The sequence below is a fragment of the Anguilla rostrata genome, chromosome 7 (genome assembly GCF_018555375.3).
Source record: "Anguilla rostrata isolate EN2019 chromosome 7, ASM1855537v3, whole genome shotgun sequence".
In the NCBI taxonomy this organism is placed as follows: Eukaryota; Metazoa; Chordata; class Actinopteri; order Anguilliformes; family Anguillidae; genus Anguilla; species Anguilla rostrata.
In genome coordinates this window covers 27,025,037-27,040,486 of record NC_057939.1, presented here as the reverse complement: position 1 = coordinate 27,040,486, position 15,450 = coordinate 27,025,037, and positions in this window count along the sequence as shown.

Genomic DNA, 15,450 nt, shown 5'->3' with positions numbered 1-15,450 from the left:
ACCGCGTATGTGAATTTAGTGTGTGTGTGTGTGTGTGTGTGTGTGTGTGTGCTGAGGTCACCCCAGTTTCTCCCCGACTCAGAGTTGGAGAAACTGGGGCTGCTCAATGCAGCCTCCACCCCGCCCCTCCCTTCAAAGTCATCAGGTGGGTTTTGGGGGGGGGGGTGGTCCAGAACCCCCTCCTGGCCAAAAATGCGCTCAGGCTACCACGCCCCCGTCCTGGAAAGACTCTTCTTCCCTCTTTTCCTCCCTCCCCCTACACTCTGAAGCATCTAAACAGATACACCAGAGGACAAACACAGGAGAACCCATGACCTACACACAAAAAATACATACACATAACAAATTAGCATTTCGTTAAATCTTCAGCTTGATTTCAATTCAGAATGATAACACATAAAATATAATCATAATTAATTTGGTAATTGTAAATTGAGCTTGGGTTTGCAAATGGTGCTATATAAATGAAACATTATTATTATTATTATTATTATTATTATTAGTTGTGTAAACAGTTGTGTTTTTTTAAAAGCAGGAATGGAGATGGATTGTGTTCATCCTAAGCAAGAGATAGTCTGTTGGATTCTCTTCATTGAATTTGTTCCTGACAGGAGCTTAAATCAATGCGGCAGTATCTAGAAGCTTAAAGGACACCAGAAAACTCAAATAGACCACAACACAAGCTCTGGAAGAGCATGGCACCATGGAATATTATCCACTTTGAAGAAATATTCCAAAGACAAATATGCAGAAGAAACAGAGCACAAGCACATTGATTCATTATAAGCTCTAAGATGCAATGTATGATAATTGCACGTCATGCAATCACTTTTACATTTTTGGGAAAAGGTCATAAAAGTGGTAATTAAAATATATAATCAAGGAATACCCATAATCAGTGACTAAGCCATGCATTTTATTATGAAGTCACCCAACATACAAACAGAGAAAAGTTTAATGAAACTGTCAGCAGGTTGTCAACAAAAAAACTGTCAGTAGCAATATGCAGTGCTGTGTGTGGGGTCATTTGAGCGCACTGTAAGGGAATGGCGTCTAAACCTTGTGTGCTGTGCTAATTTGTTGTCCACTGGAGTTTATCCTTTTCCTGGCTCCAGATCAGGTTTTCACTGAGGCAATTCATCTGTTTATTTTGGATAAATAAGCACCACAGGTCATGCAAATCCACAGAGAATGTCTCCAGTAAACATAATAAATAAAATTAACATAAAAAAAGAATATGTTGGATATTTGATCAACAGAAATTTGATCCCTCTGAAACAGCATGAATCCCAAATCACGTTTCCCATACAAGTTGTGGTTTTTTAGTATTATTATTATTATTATTATTATTTTATTGGACCGCCATGCTGTTGGAGCACAGTCAGACTGTCCATGTTTGGATTTACACCATGATCTGATATTAAATCCAGATTGTGCCAGTACAGACTGACAGGGCAATGGCATGATGGGGACTGCAGTTCATTACGGTAAATTCATCACAGCATATTAATTAATTGGGCAAAATTTAAACAATGTGAAAGCAAACAAATTTCTCACACTTCCAGTGCCATTACTTTGGAAGAGTCTACTTGCCAATTAAAAGAACTTTGCGATTCCTCAAGTCAAAGAGTTCCTGTCCCCATATAGGTCTCGTGTTCAAAAAGTTCCTACTCCAATGACGTTGGCAATGTAAAAGAGTTCCTGCCCCCATTAAGGTCTCAATGCTAAAGGGTTCCTGTCCCCAAGAAGGTCTGAAATTCAAAGAGTTCCTGCCCCCATGAAGGTCCCAAAGTCAAAGAGTTCATGTCTCCATGAAGGCCTGGAACAGCCTGTGGCCCTGTCTCTCTGCCATTAAAGAGTCATAAAATGCACGCATTTACAAACACTGTGACTAACTAATCTGCGAGACTATAATTACGCCTGACAGTGGGTTTCCAAAGAGTAGATGCGTGTGGTAAGGCCCAAATGAGACACATTTGAAAAAAATTTGGAATCTCAAATCTCTTTGATATGTTGAAAGTTAATTTTAAATAACTTTTTCAATCTTTTTAAAGAAGCACCTTTTTATACCTGTAAATAAGAAATGTGGGGGTTGGGGTTAGCAAGTGGCAAGAGGGCTGGCATCCTTGTAGACATACTTATCAAGCATCAATCAAGTCCAACATGCTAATTGCGAGTCAATACTTTGGAAACACCAAAATACTGCCCGTTTTTACAAAGGCAGAAAGCCTGGTATTTGTGTTTTTTTTTTTTTTTTGGGGAGGGGGGGGGTGGTGGACTAGCAGGGTGTCCCTATAAATGTTTTAACAGCGTGAAACACAATTCTACTGCAATAAGTATGTTTGAAACATACAGCCTTAAGACACCACTGTCTCCAGGAATGTGCCACGAAATGTAAGGGCTGAATTAAATTAGTGTGTGTGAGTGGGGGGGGGCTGTACTTAGCCTTAGGGTCTACCAAGGCTACAGCAAAACCATCGCCCTCGTTCACCACACATTCAGGGGCCACGGCCAGCCACCCCTCACACCCCCCACACGCCCTCCCCCCCGACCCCCCCAGCCCCAGCTCCGCGGCAGTGGTTGCCAGGGCAAGATCTTTTGATTCCCAGCAGTTGGACATGTGGTTGAAATCTGAGGCACGTGCACTGCCAAGCCTCAAAGCTCCTAGAGAGACGCGATCGCGAAAGAAAATGCGCCATTGTTCGGAGCGAGTCTGAAATGGCAGCTCTGCTGGGAATCGAGGCGAGTAAAACTCGCGCCGTGCAGCTTCGAGGTCAAAGGTCAGGTTTGTAATTGCTCCCTGAATCCTGATATAGCAGTGGTGGTGGGGGTGAGGGTTTCTTGAATCTTTTTTTCTGCATTTGGTCAATCTGCCTGTTTTTTATTTATTTTTTATTTCATCGACATCCGTTATCCTGTTTTAATTTCAGAACCACCGTGAGGGCGAGAGTTCTTTCTCTGTTTTTAATACTATTGAGTACTATCACATCTATACACAAACAAAACAGAGTTCCATACGCAGCTATGTTATCAGTATTACACAAGGGTAATACTGATATTACTGAATACTGAATATTTTTCTGTGTGTTTGTGTGTGTGCATGTGTGTGTATGTGTACAGTACCACAGTTGATCTTACATCATGATTACAATATTTAATCATTGATACAATATATATAATCTCATTGTTAATCATGGTAGAGATGCTGTGCCATTCTTTGACCTGCTATAGAGCAAGCTGTCACTTTCAAAACAAGCAGAGGTGGCAACGTTCTTAAGTACTGAGTCATAAACAGATATTTATGGGTCTTAAGTGTCTGACGCTCTGAGCTGAACAGGGTTTACTCTTAAATAACGGAGTCAGCCTCTCACAGGACTGACTTAATTATAAGGGGCGAGCAACATCGCCCGACATACTGTCTGTCAGAGTAGAACTTATGCGGAAAGAAAACCTAATTTGTGTAGTCCTACATTTATTATATTTTATTTAATAACACAAATGTGCAGCTGAGTTTTTCAGGAAGATGGGGGGGCGGGTGTCCTTCTTTCATCAACGGAGCCAGTGACAGGCTTTTACGTGACACTGACACAAAAAAGTAGACTATGGTAACTAAATCATAAAGACTAAGACATGAAATGATCAAAGAATAAAACATAATAAACATACTCAATAATGAACAAAATGTCCTATGACCCACGTTTCCCTGTCATTTACCAAAAATAAAATCTGTGACAGAAAAAAATAATAATAATTTTACATAGCTTAGAAGACTAGCTTCAAATGCTAATTAATGTACGTAGAAAATAAATTATATCAAAAGTTTGACAAAGGGTATGCATTATTCAACATTTTATAATAAAGCAATATTATGTCATCTATAAAGCACTAATTATGGCATTATACATCAGCAAACAATATATTATGTTTTTGTTCAGTCTAACATTAAAGGGGAATTCCACCCAAAATTGATCTTTTATTTGTAGAAGAATAGCTGTCCTCCTGATTAAAATAAGCTCTTAGCCAACTTTCTGCCTCTCCGTCATCTCTACCATATATTGAGTGCAGAGCTATAGCCTCAAATTACTACGCGTGATCTAGGTACCTGCTTTACTAAAGGCTACAAGGGGCAGGTGCTTACAGTCTATGGGCGGGCGTCAGACAACACCAGTGACAGGTTGCTACGCCTACTAAATACAAATGGAGGGGCTGGGCATTACTACTTGGCCTGGAAGCTGTTCTTCGAGAGAGACTAAGGTTATTTGCTAGCAAGCTTGGCATTAAAGAAAATCTACTTTCTGTGTTCAGTTCAGTTTACTTTCCTGCTTAAGTTCTCCTAATATGAAAATGTCGTTTTGCTTAGTGCCGCAAATTGCAAGGGTTTAACGTGAATATGATTTTATAAAATTTATGCAAGCTATTGTAGACATGGTCACAACTTGTGCAATGTTGGTTGTCATGATAAATCTGGCAAGAACAGACATTTTTATAGAATACTGATGGAGAGAGAATGGAGGAGACGAGGCGTTAAGCCAGGCAAGGAGAAACGTGTGGTTGACATCGCTGATATTCCCTCATAGGCGAGATATCCATCCAGCCAATCCAGATGTGCGCACATGCGTGCACACACACACATAAACACGTACAGAGCAAACTGCTCTTTTTTGCTAGCCTAGTTATAGACCTGTAAAAGGGTACAGTTTCATCATGAAACTAAACAGCTATCAATGTGACTGAGTTCACAAAAATGCTATGCTCATATTCAAACAAACATATGGACCAATAACCTATAACCATAAGTCACTTATTTTAACAAGACATCCCATCAAGATTGGCACAGCACCAAGTACAAATTAGCAGAAGCTTCATTTACAGTACACCACACTTCAGTCAAATGTTGAAACCTCCTTAACTTGATAGCCTACCACAAGATGACAATATTTTCAACAACTACTCACTTTATACTTAATACTTAATCACTTTATACTTACTATAATGTTCTCACGTTTCCTTATCACGTTGATCTGAATAATCCATTGGCAGGCAAAGACACAGCCTATTTCTTCACATCATGTTAGGGAGATTAAGCAATTAATTCAATTTAGAAAAATCAGTTATATAACTTCCTGTTAGCATCCATTACAACCTGCAAAAAAATCACGGGCTATCTAAAAACCTGTGCTTCAATTTGGGGTAATTTATGTAGATTGTGCGGCTGCTCACACAGCAGTTTTCTCTTACAGTCAGCGCTTTTGCAAGCCAGAGGAAGGTGTCAGTATAAGTGCTCTTTTCTTGCCCCTATGAGCTGTCACCCCCAGAATGCACTTTGGGGTCCAGCATTTTGGGAGAGGAGCACTTTTCTCTGTGTTTTTAGAAAGCTGAGATTGTTGGCGAGGTCGCGCACGCATGATCGACAGGTTTTTAGTTCTTCCTGTGCCACCAGTCAGCCAGTGAAACAGAACTACTTCTGTGTTCCCACCTCAAGCTCATTATCATTATCTTATTTAAGAAAGTTTTATATATACATTTACATTTATATGTTTGTGTGAAGCATAAAGTGCACACTTCATAGGGACAGACACATTGAGTGTTTAGCATAAATCCTCAATGTGGACACCTTTGATAGATGGAATCAAAGGTACTCTATCAGAGCAAAACTTTCCCTGTCGTGGTACATCTAACTCTGAAAATTATAAAGATTATATCTACAAGCTTCAAACTGAACCCCCCCTCGGCACATGTACAGAGTTTCCTGAATTGTTTCCGAACGCCAAGGGGAAAAAGATTCGGAGATGGACATGTGTTGGGGGGTTGGTGTTGATGTTTCCTCATCTGCGCACAAACCCATATGTCAGGGTTGTGGTCTTACCATGACACAGCCAAGGGGCTGCCAATCACAGAACAAGCTGGAGAACCTTCTGCCGACTACGCCCACGTCACAGCACTGCTGACAACATATTTCCTGCGTTTGCCTTTCAACTTTCTCTTTGGTTGAGCCCTGTTTTCGCTGTTGTTTTTCTTCTTATAAATATGGATAAAATATGTTTGGATGCAAAAGCAGTTACTGACTTTGCCAAGAAAGAAACAAATCATTTTTTTGCCTAAATTAGTCATAAAGCTGAAATGCCAATAGCTTTTTAAGGTACTGTTGTTACACAGCAGAATGGTAAATCAAAGTCTGATAGAGTCAAATAATTTTTCTCTGACAGAAGTGCATTTGGACACGTCATCTCTTTTACAATTGAAAATTGTCACTGAGCATTTTGTTGTCGACAACTTTGCTGCAGATTTTTGAGGTTTGGTACTTTCTTCCGCTGGCACAGTCACCCCATAAAGACAGAGATCAGTATATCTGTCAGTTGTTCTGCTTAAAACAGTGTGTTCAGGCATCAGAGCTTAGTAACACCCATGTATTACTGCATACCACTTTATTACAGTAATGTGCTTGCCTTTATGGACACAACAGACATAAATTCTCTGCATTGTGGCAGAAATTGTCCTGTTGTCAGGGCGGATCAGAAAATCATTTCCAGGCGTTTGCGACTCATAAAAGGAATCTATTATTTGTTTTACATTTTAATTACAGCTAGTAGGATTGTGCCTGAATTTCCTTGACTAATTTGGCTTATAAATTATATATAATTTGGCTTTTATGACAAACTGCAACTTCAAAACGAAATGGTTTGGAGCAGGCTGGATGTCGGGGACCTGAGATGTATGCGAATAGAAACCTCAAACAAAGTCTAACATTTAATACCCAATCAGGTTTTTGTGGAGCATGTATAATGTTTCTCTGTTTCAGTGTAAACCCAGAAGTGTAGTCATCCTGTCTGACATAGCTGCCAAGGAAACCTGTTTATATAGTGAAATATTCCCATGGCAACCACTATCCAAGCTTTCTGTGACCACTGTAAACAAGAATTTAATAACAAACAGCCCTTATGCATTTCATGAAGGACTGCCAGTAAACTGATACATTTCCTGATGTTTTTTTTTTTGTTTGTTTGTTGTTTTTTTTTTTTTTGTACGAATGGGTGTTATCTGCAGTCGCAGATTTTATCACAGTTAATATTCATGGTGCGTGTTCATGTTCACAATGTGCTTAAAGACCACAAAGTGCTTTCACCTTGTCATTCAGTCCCACATATAACAGCATGAAAATGCAATGTGTGGCAATGCAATAATGTCCACCACATTGACTAACGTAGAATATGCGTATATGAGTCAGTGTTTAGTTTTCTGTAAAGTAAACTGTCAATATTCTAAATGTCAGTGCTTAGTTTAAACAGTTTACATTTGTTAAGAAAATAAGAATACACAGTGAGCTCCATGATGCTTGGTTTCACAGTTTTTTTTAAACACTTTGGTTTCACAGCCCCCCATTTCAGGGCACCATAATGTTTGGGACAAATTAATAGTATGACTAGTAAATGAAAGTAGTCATATTTAGTGCTTTGTTGCATATCCTTAGCATGCAATATCTGCTTGAAGTCTGTGACCCATAGACCTCGCCAGATGCTGAGTACCACAGCTATGTTCAGCTACCGTGTTTAGGGGGTAGTTGCCATACGTTTTCTCTTCAGCATATGAAACACATGTTCAGTTGGATTCAGACTGAGCAAATGACTTGGCCAATCAGGAATTGAACTGGTTTTTTTTTACTTTGGAAAAAGTCCTATGTTTGGGATCATTGCCTTGCTTTAGGATGAAATGAGTTTGGAGGCATTTGCTCTTGACTTGAGCAACAGTAGTTTCCTCCGTATTCCCCCCCGCTTGCCTCTCTTCCTCCTCCGCAGGCGGAGAGAGTGCGTCTCTCCGCTGGAATTGGTGTCCGAGCCTCCTTTGCTCTCTGATTTCCGGTGGTAGAATCTCCAGGTCTGTTTTTCCCTCGCCGTGTTGTTTGATGTCTAAAAACTGCTCCCTGGTGTAGGAGATGGCTTGCTTTCCCTTCGTTTCCTCATGTGGGCAATTTCAGTGAACCTCCGCGAGAAAATATATCGCCCTGCAAGTAAAGTAAAAGCAGTTCATTTTGCAGTCCATTTGAGCCTCCTGCTCCGTTGTTGTTGCTGCATTTTTAACTTCCTTGTTTGGGTCCGTAACACTTAGTCGAACAAAACAATCAAACAAACACACCCTACACTGCTGCTATCAACAGTTACATCATGAATGAAGAAAATTGAGACAGTACCTGTGGCAGCCATACATGCCCAAATCAGAACACCCCTACCTCCAGGTATTACAGATGAGGAGGGGGGAGGTGCTTTGTAATTTGGCCAGTTCCTTTTGGTTACAAGTCAATCTTGGCCTCATCTGTCAAAATTACCTTTTCTAGAGCTCTGCAGGCTCTTTCAGGCACCTCTTATTAAACTTTAGCCTGACCATCCTCAGGACTGTTCACAGACAGTAGTCACTGACACATCCATGCCAATAACAATCAAAAGCCAAGAATCACGACTAGATACTGAAAGCTATCTTATGCCTGCACTAAGAACAATTGAACACACCTGACATCAGAAACACAAATGAAGCCAATTGTCCCAGACATTATAAAAATTAAAAAAATTATATCTTTGTCCCAAACATCATGGAGTTATAAAAACATTAAGAACAAAATCAGTCTATTTATACCTACACATAAGTATGTACAATTACTTTATGAACCTGGATTCATATAGAAGTAATTTAGGTTAAATACCTTGCTTGAGGATATAACAACAGTGCCCTGTCTGGGAACTGAACCAAAAGCCTTGCATTGGAAGCCATTTCCCTAGCACAAGCTAATAGCCCTAGTCCAAAAGAGACCTTTACTGTAGAATGTAGTTATATTAATAAAAGTTTTGCATTTCATGAATCAATGCACATGTCATCCATTAATGTCACGCTATCCATCATTCTAAGCAGTCTGAACACTGTAATTTGGCTACCCTGCCTACTACAGTACAGGCTTACTGTAGAATACTGTTGCATTTGTAGAGCACATTATAGATATCATTTGTTTAACGCTCAGTGTTAGTGTTATGAGAAGCTTTCCCCTGTGCTGACAGTGACACCGTGCTGATAGTCAGACGGAGCTGAAGGGTGGAGGAGCGAAAGAGAAAACAGAGGGATGCTTCCAAAGTTGAGAGCGCGGGGTCAGGGCTGCTACCGCCAAGCCGTCTGGCTGCAGTCGCGGCCCATGTTCTCCGCCTCGCTCGCGCGGCGGGACGACGGCCATGATGGATTACTACAACAGCAGATAATCCATACGGCTCGCAGCAGGCTGCGCTGTGATTTATGTGTTTTGGGTAGCAACGGCACCGTCAACGAGCTCAGGGTGTTGGATTTTGGCAGATTCTGCTCCAGATGCAGGATACAGGTGTCAGAGCTTCGAGAGGCCAGGCTTTGGCTCCTGAAACGCTTAACCTCTGAGCCCTCTCTCTCTCTCTCTCTCTCTCTCTCTGTCTATTTCTCTTTCTATCTGTCTCTCTCTCCCTCTTGCTCTCTCTCTCTCTGTCTATTTCTCTGTCTGTCTGTCTGTCTCTCTCTCTCTGTCTATTTCTCTTTCTCTCTCTCTCTCTGGAATAGAGAGTATTTTGCATAAGCACTCTCAAAATCTTGATTTTTATTTTGCCACATTTTATTTATTTATTTTTAAAGTGGGTCAATTAATTTAATCCAATAAAAATGCTGCCCTAGATATATGTAAAAAAAAAAATTCTGTGTTTTAATACTATACAAACTGAGTGTAACATGGGATGGAAATGGTAAAGTTGGGTTTTATGCTAATTTAACATAATAATGTTTCAAGTAACCACTCAAATTCATATTTTAGGTCATTTGAATATGACATTTTGGGCCAGATTTACTAAGGAAATAGTTGCAGTGCAAAGCATTCACTATATTCTGGCTCTGTTGTGGTAGTGACACTGACACATTAACGACCAATTTATGAAGACTGCTTCTATTTACACAATCAAATAAATTCAACACTCTCATTCAGAATTTGCAGTTGGAGACACCCATAAAAAGGGTCAGAAACAATATGGCATGCTTACAAGTCCAGATTACAAGGTGCTAAGTAATGGGTATGGAGCAACCAGGCACAAGTAGAGAGGGAACCACAGATCAGGAAATACAGCTAATGGTCCATGAGTTACAGCTTCATTATATAAAATGTTATATAACAGCATGGGAATATAACACTTGGAATACAAAATTTGTAGTTACATCACATGCAAAATTAATTCATTAAGTATAATAAAACGAATAGTACAGGATATAAGAAAAGGTGTTTTATGGATGGATGGATGCACTTGTTCATCTCCACCCCATGCAGCCCACAAGGGAAACTGATTTGCCTGCTGAGGATGTGTGTACAGCCTGCCACCCTTCTCCAGGTATCCTGTGTATAGCTGTAGGCTATTTCAATGCAAATTATCACCTGCTTTCAGTTATAAAAATTATCATGCAAAGTTGGCAACTGCCATAATACAACACTGCAATAATACACAATCTCCACCCTGTTTTAGTGCATTCACTCCAGGTACATACAATATATGCATGAGCACATTTAACTTTTCATCAAATGGAAAGTCACTGAGTGACATAATTCCCACTACATGCTTCCCAAGAGTGATTGTGATGGTTTAGTAATGGATATTGCTGTCGGAAAAGCTGTAGCAATCCTTTATCAAATCTGGCCCTTATTGTTTTTGTTCTTTTTTAGAGTGTCTGTGAACCTATTTGTGCCGTTTTGATGTTGGTCAGGGAATTTGTGGGAATTTGTTGGAATCTGTTTGCCATGGAAACGCACCCGTTCACTCCGGATTGGTCGAAGCACTGAGCACTGAGTTGAACACTACACACCTGGCAGAGCACACAGCAGGGGGGCCAAGCCTGTGCACGTGTGTGACGCACCTGCTGTCTAAACCGGAATAGTTTAATTAACTCCAGGCAACCATACGATTATGACATAACACTGGCCCTGTACCAAAGCCAGGGTTTTTTTTTAATTTTTTTACTAACATTCCTTTACACAATACCTAGGTGTACATCACAGCGAAAATAAATTTCTTTTACAAGTTATGACAGTTTTTATAGCTTTGTTTTCCAGCATAACAGCTTCATATAATGTGTGGCAATAGCAAAATGTCCACCAGATTTACTAAAACAGATGACTGTGTGGGACCAGTGTGGTACTTGTGATGATCTTATAACTTTTAAACTTTTAACATTGATTTAATCTTGCAGTGACAATTTACTCCAAATGTAGCCATAAATAATAGCAAAGGGTGAGTCTTTGTGTTTTGTCTGACATTTCTATGGTCTGAATAATGGCAGTTTCAGGCTATGAATATTTGAAAATTCATTAATGCTGATGGTACTGATTAAGAACTTTGTAATTAGAGTAAGAGGTCCTTTTAGGGTCATGGAAGGAGACGTGGCCCAGACACCAGACAAATCACACAACGTTTTGTTCTTTCTGCAGTACGGAGTCCGAACAGAGATGTGGAGAGAATATATATATACAGTGAGCTCCATAATGTCTGGGACAAAAACATGTTTTTCTTGATTTGGCTGCGTACTCCGCAATTTTGGATTTGTAATCATACAATTCACATGTGGTTAAAGTGCAGAATCTCAGCTTTTATTTAAGGGCACTTGTATACACTTTGGTTTCTACATGTAGACATTGCAGGACTTTTTATACATAGGCCCTCCTCGTTCAGGGAACCATAATCTTCGGGACATACTAATGTTACGTAAATGAAGATTGTTATCCTATGGGAACTGTTTCATATCCAAAGGGTATGATTTAATGTCTTGAGGGAATTAATTCATCTTGAGGGAAAGAGATCAATATCACAGGTTGTTCCCTTGAGATAAGGATGCTGCTCCTCTCCATGTTCCAGGTTCTGTAGAGGTTCTGCAATGTATCAAATTAATTTATTCATTTTATTATTTGTATGGAGCTAATGCATGGAAAGTGAAATTAAACTGCTAGCTTTTGGATATACACAGCTAAACACATATTAATATATATATATATACATATATATACATATATATACTTACTTGAATGGCCTGCTCTAATTAAAGAATAAAGAAATATGCATGACTAAGATATTTAAATCGAAGCTGAATTCATCTCAATTTTAGCAGGACATTGTCTATGGACTCCTCCTGAAATGTAATAAATAAATAAATAAAAACGTATGTACCCATCAACAATCATTATGGTGCAAGGAGAAATAATGAACTATGACGCTTGGGGGTGGGCGGGAGGGGGGCTCTGTGTGTGTGGCTGTAGACCTTGTATCTTGCATTTAAATTTAGGGGGAAAAAAAGCCTGGATAAGAGAGGCCCTGGGAGTTAACGGACCACCGGCACACAGAATTCCCCGCTCTTATTATGGAAAAAAAGTGGCCGTTTGGCAGCAGCGCTATGGGCAGTAGCAACCCGCCGTCCTGCATTCTGTCAGCTCTGGATAAAGTCCTGCTCGTACCTGCCTGTTTTAATTGCCAATATGCATCCTGCTGAAGTCATTACCCTGCGGTTACATCGACCGCGTCCTCTCTTTGCGGTTCCGCACCCCCCACCGGCCGGTGACGCCAAAAAATGCGTATTAAAATTAACGCCGCCACAGAAACAAAGCATAATTCACCAGCTCAACAGAGAAAAAAATAAATAAAAATCCTGTAAAGAAAGACCAGACAAAATATCTCTTGTAGATGCTTATCGCCTTTTTTAAATGTAAAAGTTTTTTAAAAAAATAATAAACTGAAGGGTTGCAGAGGGAGTGTAAAGAACCCAGCCGGTGAACCGGTCTCACGCTCGAACGTCGCGAGTCGACCTGAGACCTGTCTGGTTCCAGTCTGCGGCGTCCTGATTTATCATCCTCGCAGTTCACAGCGCATTCATGACCTCGCAGAACGGGTACGACAGATAGAATGCGAGTGGAAATGAATGTGCACACGGATAAAAGATTGCATATTAGCCCTGAGAAAGTATAAACCTCAGAGGTTCTTATGGAGAAGAGAAAAAGGCCACATTGCCACAATGCTCTGTAACATCTGACTCTGTCAAAACTACAGAGAATATGCTAATATAACTGCAGGCAGAATTATTCCTGCAGATCGTTCATAAACAGTGTAACTGTATCCAGTACTTCCTAGTGCTTGGCTACCTTTAATTTCAGGTTAGTTTAATCACGTTTAATGAAGGTAGAACTGCACTGCTTTTTGTATAATTCTGAGGCATTAAACCTGTTAAACCTATGGGTAAACTGTGTAGTCATTGCAGGAAATAAGCTTTTAAAATACCACATTTCCCCCAAACTCTCCTCTCCATCTAATTTGGCTTCTGTCCCCACACATCTTCCTGCTAAACTTCTCTAGAAAACCCCTGAAGCTGTGAAAATACTCTTTTCACCACAGCATAATAAGCATTAAATTCTTTATCAATTTCTGTATTGATCGGCGCCAGAGCACTCTCCTTTCCCCTGCCAGATGGCTGTGGCTGAGGGGTCTGTGATCGGTTAGTTTTTGGATGAGACATTTCCAGCGGAGAGCAGGCCAGAGCTGAAAGATGTGAAAGATGTGCATTGGGCCGAATACCCTCAGGGCCCAGAGGAAAGAAGCAATGCACCATTGCGATGATGGTGACGCTGTGTCATAGGAGGTGCCATCTTTCAGATGAGATGTTGCACCGAGGTCGCAACTCATTGTGAAAATTGAAGAGGTCCTCAGATTCATTCAAGGGAACCACAAGAATTATTCCGGGTTAAGTTCAGCCCAGGGAGAATGGGTGGAAATGAGTTCAAAGTAAATTCCATATGGACATCAGGAAGTGTTTCCTTACGCAGCGAGTTGTCAATATTTGGAACTTGCCAGGAAATTTTGTGGAAGCAGAAAAACCTGCAGTGTTACAGTCCTGGCTTAACCCTCTGAGAGCTTTTTTTGGACTGTTTTTTCTCAGTATTATAGAACTCCACTGCCTTCATTTTCAGTACTGATTGTTACATCAGAATCAGAATATTCAGTTAAAAACATTCTAATCACATATTTGTGATTTCACACCTTAATGGGTTAATGCAATGCTGGAAAATCTGCTAATGAAGAGCCTAGATGGGCTAAACAGCTTGTTCTTTTAACTGTTGACACTAAGTCATCTTCCTCTTGTCATCCAATGGTATTTACAGAAAATATCATGGAGTTCAGCTTCTTGGCCAAATTATCACCTTGCTGGATAATAGGATACAGTGGGGGGGGATACAGGGTTCCAGTCAGGTTCTGGCCTTGTCGTTCCCTCCCTCCCCACTACAGGTGCTGGTGCTAATGACTGTGTTCTCCTGCCATCCCAAATCATCCATCGCTAACATCCTTTCTGATGCATTCCAACAGAAATATCTACGATTTCCACAATGCCCTCCATTTTGAGTTCTTTCTGTGATGTTTTGGACAGGTTTGGATGGTAACTGTCAACGTAGCCTACAGTTTTATTTGGATAAGCCTATGAATTTTAACAATAACCTATTGCCAAATGTTGAGAGAAACAAAGTGTGACAATGTATACAAATTCTGGAATGCGTTTAACACAAACAACTTTGTGTTAAATTAAAGGCAAAAAAGAATGCTCTTTCTTTCCATGATGGTTAAGGGATGTAGCAGTATATTAATGCATTTCACTCATAAGTTGTTCCTAGCAGCCGGCAACTTCCTGTTTTTTTTTTTTGTTGTTGTTTTTGAAACTTCAAGCTCTTGTTAATGCTGCATGTTATTTCAATCATAATGTATTAATTAATTTAAGAAATATTTCATTTAATTTTAAAAAAATCTTTCCATGATTTTCAACAACTTTGCTTTGACTGCTCTGCGACTTCAGCTAATATTTTCTTGACAAGCCTTACTGATGAGTAATCAGTAGTATTTTCTCTATAGAATTCACCAGACATTTCCCCACTGTATTAAAAAAAAATCCCCCTGAATTGCAATTCTCAGGATCTGTGCATTGTACGCCCCCAAATACTCAAACTAAAGTTGTGCCCTTGGATTATTCGTTTAATTTGTTTATTATTTATTTTTTATTTAATAAATATTAAATTAAATCAATTGAATTAAATGTTTTGGGAATTGTGAAAATTGTGCAGGCTCCCAAAATAAATGCACCATTTACACACTGCTCGATGCTTGATTCCCGCCATTGCAGGAGGACGTGAGCGTTATAAATCGTGTCTGTGTTTAATAGCTGGCGATTCCAGGGAAAGCCGTCTGTGAGCTGCTAAAGACACATGGATTCAGGATTTATTTATAGGGAAGACAAACAACTACTCAGCACCCCATATATTTTTCGGACACATCAAAAATCTATAAAACCCTGCTTGAGGTCACATTTCTCCAGAATTAAACAGGGCACAGAACAGAAGCCAGTGATGTATAACCATATTAAAAGACATAAACAGCCAGTGATATATAA